Source organism: Nylanderia fulva, unplaced genomic scaffold (assembly GCF_048542155.1).
Source record: "Nylanderia fulva isolate GAGA-0341 unplaced genomic scaffold, ASM4854215v1 Scaffold586, whole genome shotgun sequence".
NCBI lineage: Eukaryota > Metazoa > Arthropoda > Insecta > Hymenoptera > Formicidae > Nylanderia > Nylanderia fulva.
In genome coordinates this window covers 1-11290 of record NW_028190683.1, presented here as the reverse complement: position 1 = coordinate 11290, position 11290 = coordinate 1, and the positions used below count along the sequence as shown (strand labels likewise).

Here is an 11290-nt window from a genome sequence, read left to right as displayed (position 1 = left end):
TTTAATTCGCGTAATTCGGTAGGAAAAATATCAATCGTTTTAGCAGATATTTTCGTATTACATATCTGCTTCTTATAGCATAATTTTTTACAAACATCACAAGCAATATCCGCAAAAAACGATATAGTTAAATGAAATTGTTGTAACAACTTTTTTCTATGGGTATTAATATCAGATTGTGGAATTTCCTGAGGGATCGATAACACAGTAGCTTGTAATATTTGATTGTTGGGTAGAAGTACATTAGTAGCATCTTGTGAAAAATTTTTTTCAGTATTTATTGTTGCAGAATTCTATTGCTTGTTTAAGTGACAATTGTTAATTTGCTGCTTCAATTGTTTGTTCGTTGTTTGTTGTTGATAAACATGTTTTTTGCTTTTTATAGCGCAAATTTTTTACCGCTGTGTTACTTTTTCGTCCGATATTTCTTCTCTTCTTTCTTCGTGTAACCTGAAATAGACATATATATATATATATATATATCTTTATATATTATATAATATCTTTATATATTTATATAATATTATAATATATTTCTACATATAATATAACAATATATATGTTGTATAATTAAAAAAAATAGTGTTATAATAATTATAAATATATAACATAATTGTAACCATATATATATATAATATAATAATAATAATAATAATAATATAATAATAATAAAAATTGTATTATAATAATTTAATAAAATAAAATTGATTGAATACGTATAAGCAATCAAACGGCTCTGCTAATTTTTAATATATTTAAGTCTCAGAATATGAGTTAGCTATAGGAGCCAAGCGCAGTTAATGAGGCGCGTATTTTTTCTAAAGGATTAATTAGGTTTTAATAATCATAAGAAATACATTTAATATAATCTCGTCTTTAATATAATCTCAAGCAAATAAAATAAGAATCGACATATATGTAAGACAATTTTTTTATAAGTTTTATTATATTGAACTGATTTCACTCCATAAATTTTAAAGGTTTAAAACAATATATTCTCATAGATGCAAGAACATATATACGTAACACACATTTTGCCTTCCGGGCTTTTCAACCTAGAGAAAAAGTAAAATGAGACAATCGTTAAGAAACATAATGAAATATATTATGGAGCGAAACAAGATCGCACGTCTTGAACATTATTTTTAATTGTTTTTTTAATGTATTATTACTGCTATTTATTTATACCTATGCGCTGAAGAAGGCTCAAAGAAAGAGCCGAAACGTTCGCACTTTAATGTCTTGTATATTAAATGTATTTCTTATGATTATTAAAACCTAATTAATCCTTTAGAAAAAATACGCGCCTCATTAACTGCGCTTGGCTCCTATAGCTAACTCATATCCTGAGACTAAAATATATTAATTATTATTTATATAAATATAAATATTACAATTATTATTTATATGACTAATAATAATTGTAATGTTATTATTATACATATATAGTATTATTATATATTATATAATTATATATATAGTTATAATTGTGTTATATATATATATATATAAATGTTTTATAATATAAATATATATGTGTATACATATATGAATAATGATAAAACATTTTAAACATTTTTTTTTTTAATAATAATTAAACATTTTTTTTAATAATAAAAAAAATTTAATATATGTATGTTCTTGATGTTTCTTCTATTCCTCATTCCTGCTTGTGATTATAATCATATATTATGGCCATTGGTGATTCCTCTACTCTTTCTTCAGATAATAAGGCGCAACATTGCTGCCAACATGCACATTTAGAGTGCGGCGCAACTATGCTGCCCATATATGTACCGCAAGCTTCCTGCTACTCTTCTTTTTGCTGTTCTTATGCTGTTTCTTCATTCTTTTGTTCTTGTTTCTTCATTCTCTCTGCTTCTTCATCCTACACATGTAAAAGTTTTTATTATGTAATATATATATTACAATGTATATAATATAATAATAATAATAATAAAGACACACATACACTCACCATGTGACTGCAATGTTCTATATTCTTTCCAAATATTTTTCTGCTACAATTTTTTTAATTAATATAATATAATATAAATAGAGAGATAAATAAAAAAAAATAGCTAGATAGATAGATTGATAGATAGAGAGAGACAGATGACAAACACAGATGACAACAATATCTTATATCAAATACGTAAACTTGTATGCAGTTATAATTATGGCTTCGACAAATATATTAACTTTCTTATGGCTATATAAGTTTATACATTATGTAATTACAAGTAAGTTTATATATTTGTATAGCCTTAATTATTATTACATATGTGAATAATCTTTTGTAGTAGATAATTGGCTATGTAAGTTAATATATTTGTCTGCATTGCCATAATTATTGGTGCGTAAGCTAATATCTTTGTATAACTATAAATATATTTGTATACATATTTTTAATTAATTATATAATTATTATATAATATACAAATAAGAGAGAAAATAACTATATACATTTATACAATTATATATGTGGATATTTATAGCAATGTGACTACGCAGCAAATTTAATAGCAAATAAGTAGCTACGCAGACAAATATAAATTCATATAGCCATGTTATGACTACAACAGATTAATTATATTATTAATTATATTATTTATTTTTATTCATTATTAATAACAAGACTTACTCGTTTTCTATTATTAATAATGTTTTCTTCTTCAGATATCTCCAAGCGAGTATCTTCTTCCTACATATAAATAAAGAAACAATAAATAAATAATAATAACAATATCCTAAATAAAAAAAAAACAATAAATATAAAAGAAGAAACTTACTCCTTTATTTATATCTTCTTGAGATATATCCATAATAATATACTTCACTTAATATTGTTGTTGACAATAACACGCAACAGGTGACAGCTAACCTATCCTATCAGTCCCGCCATTATTACTTCGAGATGTATATACCAATGTCACCAACATTCCCTATCCGGATACTACAACGAATCTCATTGGTGAATCATTTTTTCCTCTTAGGTTCACACAGCAGCCAATGAGAGACCGTATTGACGAAATAATACTCATTTTTCACTTTTTATTAATAGAATAAATAACGATAATAATACGCTTTAAACCTTCCTTGATTAATAAGAAACTTATGTTCCAAAGTTGATATTAAACTATGCAGTAGTTATCGAGAATTAAGGTCACGACCGATCCGGGCTCGATGAAACGCATACTCCCTCTCTTTTCGCCAACCTACGGTTGGCAGAAGTCAGGAGAATGAGTAAAAAAATATAAAATATTTGAGATTACTAAAGCACACAGTTAAAATAAGATAATTTTCTATGATACATAAATTCTATCTGTAATACACAAATTAATTAATGTTTTAATTATATTGATAATACCTCTTGTGCAATGGTTTCATCATTCATTGGTTCCCAATCCATTTCTTCATATAGAATTTCTTGTTTAATCTGTTCTATTAATTTTTCTTTTGTCATATTATCGACATTTAATTCATTATTTTGTTGAATCTGTGATTTATTACCATTTAATGTGTTTCTATTTTTATACAATGAATCCTTTAGAATTTTGTTATATTATCTCGTAAATCGAACATTTTTATAAACATATGTCGATCCTAAGCTGTAATTGTCTGTGAAAATAAAACAATTTTTGCAAATATTATTGATATTAAAATATTTATTAACATATTTATTATTTTTTTTAAATATTTATTATTTGCAAATATTATTACATCAATAATACCGAAACACAATGCTGTAAATGACAAAACAGTTTGCAAACAACGATCAAGTAAGAAAATTTTAGAAACACCATAAATGAAAACAATTTGACAAAAAATGCTGTAAAAGTCAATTGTTGGAGATAAATCTCATCAGCAAAAATTTCAGCAAAGTTAACAAAAAATAAAATGAGTGTGATGTTTCTTTAAAAAGAACATCAAAATTGATAAAGAATGATATTATACATTAATGACTCAATATCTTTGGATAAAAATGATAATGAAGTAACAAGAAAATAAATAAATAACAATAAGGTAATTTTTGGTATATTTTTAGATTCATTGAACTGGTAATTGCACAAAAAAATTATTAATGCTTGAATTTTTTTTTACATATTGCTCTAATACCCAGCAAGTTTTTCATTAAAAATCATACACATTTTTCAATTTTTTTATTTTTAATATTTTATGTACATTAGTAAATAATTTTTTCTCCGAGTAATCAATCATACACGTACTTGCTAGATATTAGAGAAATATGTAAAAAAAATTTAAACATTAATAATTTAATAATTTTAATTAATAATTACATTCACAAACATTAATAATTTTTTTGTGCACTTACCAGCTCACTGAATTTAAAAATATACTCAAAATCATCTTCACAAGCATGTATACAGACACAAAATAATTCAATTTTATTTTGAAAAAATTTTAAAATAATAATAAGTATCAGAGAAAAAATTTTACATTGTTAGAACTTGTAAAAAGTGAATATTCATTTTAGAAAAAAATAAAAAACTGAAAAACGTTAATTTCCATGATAAATGCAATTTGAACATTTGAAGAATTATTTTTAACCATGAGGAAGAAATAGTCAGAAAGGCAAATAAAAAAAATATTGTTTTTTTAAACCATCCTAATATAGGATAAATATACATATATCCTAAAAAAATCATAAAAATGAAAAGGTCAGGCCATGCTCAAAAGAAGGTACTCAAAAATTTAAACGATCTAATAATAAATTATCACGAAAAGTAACTGATATGTTATTCAAGGTGCCAGTTCAAAGTGAACATACGTAAAGTGTATATTATCTAAATTTAGTAATAATATATTACCATGAAAAGTAACTGTGATATTTTATTCAAGGTGCAAGTTCACATTGAATATACATACATATAAGTAAAACTGATTACAATTTGATTCTAGAAAATAAGTGCGATATGTTATTCTTAGTGCACAAAATATAATAGTCGTTTATAGAGATTTGATTTGAAATTCATACTAGCCCGTACAATGAAAAATAATTGCTCGTAATGCCAGAGTACCAATTTGTTAATGACTCAGAAAAATAACATGGCGGCCTGCTCTCAAAAAACTATGATGTTTCTCGATGTCCATTTAGAAATAATGTCAAAGCTCTTACAGAATAATTACTACAACATTTGAAATACGAAAAGTATTACATTAGAAGAAGATTAGATTAGAATAAAAATTCAACGTATTTTTAAAAGCTCTACACACACAACGAAGTGAATATACAAAACTATATACAAATACCTTTTTCTTCTGTGTTTCTGAAGAAAATTGTAAGTCAAATGAAACCTTGCACTTTGAGAACCATGTCACTTATTTTCAGAGTCAAATTGATATATTTTTTTTGTATATTTTAATGATATTTATTTCTCACTTGTATCTTGAATAATTAATATGTAATTTTTTATTGTATATTACGACAAATAATCAGTAAACTTTTTAAGCGTATAGCTTTATTGTAGTTGACCTGAGAACTGTACATTTATAAATTTTACTTAATATACACCCGTTTCGAGCAACAAGGCAAAGTTTTCTGATCAATAACTTACTCCCTGAAAATACGGTATAACACAAATCGGAAGTTGATACGAAAATTCGAAATTTTACTAAAGAAAGATTGGAGGTTTTTAATTTATACAATTTTCACAACTCTTATTTCAATTATTTATTCTACCCATCGAAAGTTTTTTGAGAGCAGGCCGCCATGTTATTTTTCTGAGTCATTAACAAATTGGTACTCTGGCATTACGAGCAATTATTTTTCATTGTACGGGCTAGTATGAATTTCAAATCAAATCTCTATAAACGACTATTATATTTTGTGCACTAAGAATAACATATCGCACTTATTTTCTAGAATCAAATTGTAATCAGTTTTACTTATATGTATGTATATTCAATGTGAACTTGCACCTTGAATAAAATATCACAGTTACTTTTCATGGTAATATATTATTACTAAATTTAGATAATATACACTTTACGTATGTTCACTTTGAACTGGCACCTTGAATAACATATCAGTTACTTTTCGTGATAATTTATTATTAGATCGTTTAAATTTTTGAGTACCTTCTTTTGAACATGGCCTGACCTTTTCATTTTTATGATTTTTTTAGGATATCACTTACTTTTTAAAGTACAGATATATAGAGCAGCTTTCTAGTAATTCAAGTATTACAAATATATGTATTTTCGATTCTTATCACATAACATTGTATAAGTAACAATTTATGCAATACAGTTCAAAATAATTGAAATATATGGTATATATGTACATATATAAAATATATAATTATATTATAGTATACATATATATTTTATTTAATCGTATATGTAAATGTTTGTATAATTGTAATAACTTTTAACGATACATTGCACATTTATTTCAATTGCAACAGAATGAATTTATATTCTTGTATGAATATTGAAAATAAAGAATGGGCCCCTCCATCGCCCATTCTCGTGAGAACGCAACCATATATTTTTCTTCGTCTCTCCGATTTTAACACGACATACATATTTCTGTCTGATAATTTTTTTCTTGATGATACTTTTTGAAATGTCATGAAGCCTAGGTCAAATTAGAAACTTATTGCACTCGTTTTAATGCAGCGCTTACAGCAGCTTTTATAAAGCGCCAGAGCAGCCGATATTTTATTTTGGCGCTTACGGCAACTTTTATACAGCGCTAGAACAGTTGATGTTTTAATGTAGCGTTTACGGCAGCCTTTATACAGCGCCATTATTTAATCTGTTCTAAGAACAATATTTATGCCCCTTGTGCTCCTTTGGGCCATTTTTTCTTGAACACTTCCATATCATTAGAGTAATACCATTCCGATTTTGTGTCAGCTCTCAACATACACGTGTAGTGACCACGATTCATTTCTTCACCTTCGTGAAATATAGCGCTTATTAGCTTGTACTTTTTTTTATTAATCGTGATATTACTCGTCGGCACGGCGGTCATTTGATTGTTGATAATTTTTTTAGAAGCACCGTTTATAAAAGTATATAAATTGAGCTGTATTACTACGACGGATAAAGTTGATTCGATTACGGTTTTCTTTTTCAACACGGTGCCCTTACATTTGTTTCAATTGCCGTTTATCGTTTCCCATTTAGAAAATTCTACATTAATCAAACTTTGTAGAGTGACACCTTCTTTCCTTTTTAATGTCGAATGTATAGGTAATATTAACAAACTACTGCTTTCCAGCTTAGTTACATTGTAATTACATTTGACATTCGAGCAACATGTTACGTGCTTTAATTCGAGTTTTAATACATCATTGATGTCGGAATACGTCGACATTAGAGCCGTAAAAAATTCCGAAACATCTTGTGTTCGTTCCTCGAAGCGTTTTCCGACAGATCTTCTAACCGCTTGAATGTTGCAATATTTACGTTCACCATACGCGCAGATAGCATCAGTCAATGCATTTGATGCTTTATTTTTCAGTATTTATTGCCTAATACGTACGCAATGAAACGCACATTGTAATATTACATTAGCGTAACACGAAACAGCATCGTTATTGCAAAGGCCATATATTTTCCACGTAACTATACTTTCTGGTTCCTCACAATCATAATTCTGCATATCATCAATGATATTAGGGATATCCCATCGACGATCGTACATTTTCACAACCTTTTTCTCGGACGGATTGATTTGTGGCAGTTCAGATTTGAATATAGATCTCAGTCGATTATATTCTACAATGGCTCTCGAGTTTGCTTTAACTGATGCTGGATTGAAATTTATCAAATGTAGGCCTTCCAATTTACTTACTCGTGACAAACATACATAGGCTTGACCATCACTGAATACAGTCGTTCCTAAATCCATCATTGCATTGTTACATGTAATTCCTTCGATTATAAATAATTCGACATTCTTTAATTTGTCTCTCAAAGTTTTCAAGACCATGTCTGACAATTGCGTATATTTTGGTGTAGATTCATAACTAACCGGTAGTTGAAACATTCTATGGATTGTCAAGCCATCGATATTGAATGCTGCGATACCCGTGGGAGCAGATATGGCAGTCGTTTTTTCCAAATTTATTCTGATCCAATGTTTAATCGTTTTAATTAGAAAATTTTTCCCTGTACCACTCTCGCCACTTACGTACAGTCGCAGAATCTGATTCTTATCTTGTAAAACTTGGCATACTCCATCAAAGACTCTTTTCTGGTCTTTGTTCAATTGCGACATCATTTGCGATAAATCAATCGGGTCGTCAATCTTACCAAAATCTTCCAGATCTTTCATCGCGTCGTCAGCTTCTATCGGATTACAATCCAGTTCATCGTCATCGGATTTGTCTCTGTCTGCTGTTTTCAGATCATTTTCGCGCTTCTCGATTAATTCAGCAACGTTCTCAAAAGCTTTCTGTATTTCTTCGAGCCTTTCGTAATATTTCATTACCTTCGTTAAAACAGACTCTGAATTCTTAAAGGCATCCGTGTAAGTCTCGAATGTACCTTTGAGTTCACTCAAATCTCTCCATGGTTTGAACAGAAGAAGCAGCGAGTAAAAGTATTTTTCGGGCTCAGTTTTTATATTAAATCGATAATGGTTAATTAAATAACCCTTTTTTCGTTTTTTTAAAAATAAACCCGATGCCAGTTTGTAACACTTGACTTCGTCATTATTTGACATCTGTTTCGTAATTTCCCAGAATCTGGCAAAATCGTACAAATTCAATGATTCTAATTCCTGAGGTCTATTTGGATAGTAATCATCGATGAGTGACGAACAGTAAATATTCGTAGAATTTTCATCAAGAGCTTAAATTTCATTAAATGTTTTAACTTTTCTATTTCTCACCTCATTAACATCGATCCATTTGACCATGGTATCATTATCCGTACCGTACAAGGGATTCCCTAATAGTGTATCCGCAGCTTCTAAAGCACCGCATTCTCTGTTATTTAATGAACGCATTGCAAAATTCCACAGTTTCGATGCCAAGGACTTATTCGAATCTATCACTTCAAAGTCTGTATTGCATTTTTCCGACTTTGTCGTGTATTTTGTTAAATATGAGTTTAAAAACTCTGATTTTTCTCTAATAAATTGTATGTCCATATTTCCCTTCCAGGCTAATTTGATAGACGGATTATAATCATTTATAAACCTTTCCGACTCCTTGCGAGGAAGATCGTACAATCTGCTCTTACTGCGTAAATTTTTTCTACCGACTATCGAAGTGATAACGTCTCTTAAAACGAAATTCTCAGTAACTGGCCGAGGAAAATCGAACCGACACTTTCTGTATATATTAGTTTCCGTTTTTTTCGTACGCATGCAATACGAGTTATGTTTATGATTCTGATCACTTATTACCGTATTGTACAACGTTGGCGAAACATTTTCATCTGGAATTTCACACGTTACGTATTTTTGAATAAACGTAGTAACTTCTTCATCCGGCGATTTTCCTAATACTGGAGCATCTTTTATCCAAATCATACAATGCATGTGCTGCATACTTCTACGTTGATATTCCAGTCGCCAGAAGTAATGAATAATCTTTCCTATAGGATTATCGGACGAACAAATAAAATCAATCATGGCTTTGAATTTTATGCACATGAATCTAGAAGTACTTACAGGATCGTATGCGATTAGTTCGTTGATGCCTAACTTCTCTTTATCGGGATTCATATCTCGTAAATATTCACCCAAATCGGACCATTTCCATTCACTAGGACTCAAAGTCAAAAACCACTGTCGCTGGACCGTAATGCAAAGTCATGCATTTTACATTATTGGACGGTTGTCGCCAAAATTGATCCGTATTTCTCAATTTTGCGAAAATACTCATTAAATTCGATTCTAATTGGTAACCTTTCAATTCGTTCAAGTATCTACCAGCAGTGTATCTCTCTCGTGGGTTAGTAACCATCATCGTATAATAGATACCACTTTTCAACTGTCGGTAGTTAGCATCATTGAGAAGGAAGAACAGATACTGCAGATTCAACCTGAATCTACTATGTTTCGACATCAATCGTGTTCTAATAAATAAATATTCCGGCAATGCAAAGTTTCTATCTTCTCGTTGTCCATTGACACCATCAGGATATAAATCAGGGAAACACATGACATCCAGATATTTATAACGATTATCCATTGGAAAATCTTCAATTTTCACCATTTGATAAAGCTTCAATGCAGATTCGTTATCGATTCTTTTCGCGTGTATTGGGTATATTGTATACTGATCGTTAATATCCGATTTCAGTGATTTGTGTGAGAAAAGCCGTACGTTTTAAAACGGTTTGATCATTATTATTTTTGTTTTGCTGTACATTGTACAAATTCAATGCTGGTAATTCCTCAACCACCTCATTTATTTCGTCATTGTCGCTTTCCTCATCGACAATCCTATATTCTGTTTCCTGCAACTTATCCTTTAATAGATCATCAGATGACGCTGGAAGACGAATTTTTGAGTAATGAGGATTATTTTCTTTCAACCATTGTAAAGCCTTATACATTTTATTAATATCTACCAAATTTTCCCAAACCACTTTAGATTTCTTGGGTATACCTCGAACGAGAATGTGCAACTCGTGATTCAAATTTATAGGATCTTCCGGAGGACATACCTTATCCAATGTTTCTTGTAAAGGCAGAGGCAAATGAAATGTTCTACCTTTTTCTAAACAGAGTTCGATTATATAAGTTTCTTGATTTAAAATGTGCTATATTTAAATCATTTAATTATTTTTTTCGTTCAAGTACAATTAACAGCAAAAACTGCATATACGTAGGTATGTATTTGATTCTACTTCCATTACTTGAAACAAATACATTATTCGATATTAACAAATTGGAACTCTGGAATTACGAGTAATTATTTTTCATTGTACAGACTAGGTTTAAATTTTTGAGGACCTTCTTTTGAACATAGCTTGACCTTTTCATTTTATGATTTTTTGAAGATAGGGTGAGAGAGGACGAATGAAGGGTAAGAGAAGACGAGATAGGCGAAAGAGGGTGAAAGAGAACGAAATGAGGGTGAGAAAGGACGTACGAGGGTGAAAGAGGTGAGAGAGGGTGAGAGAGGACGAAAGAGGACGAAAGAGGTCGAAAGAGGGTGAGAGAGAACGAAAGAGGGTGAAAGAGGACGAAAGAGGGTGAGAGGACGAAAGAGGGTGAGAGAGGACGAAAGAGTGTGAAAGAGGTCGAAAGAGGATGAGAGAGGGCAAAAGAGGGTGAGAAAGAATGAAAGAGGGTGAG

At 29.6% G+C, this 11290-nt stretch overlaps 1 long non-coding RNA gene across 2 annotated transcripts; it reads right to left on the bottom strand.

Annotated features, from left to right (window-relative positions):
- Window positions 1-254: 254 nt before the first annotated feature.
- LOC146720917 (uncharacterized) lies at window positions 255-3106 on the bottom strand. 2 transcript variants are annotated; one of them, XR_014925850.1, is made up of 5 exons: window positions 2793-3106; window positions 2645-2704; window positions 1973-2021; window positions 1798-1888; window positions 255-450 (listed from the first exon to the last, which is right to left on the bottom strand). It is a non-coding gene; the product is annotated as an uncharacterized LOC146720917 (long non-coding RNA). The 2 variants fall into 2 exon arrangements; XR_014925849.1 differs by lacking the exon at window positions 255-450 and having other exon boundaries at window positions 475-1888; window positions 2793-3095.
- Window positions 3107-11290: the final 8184 nt, after the last annotated feature.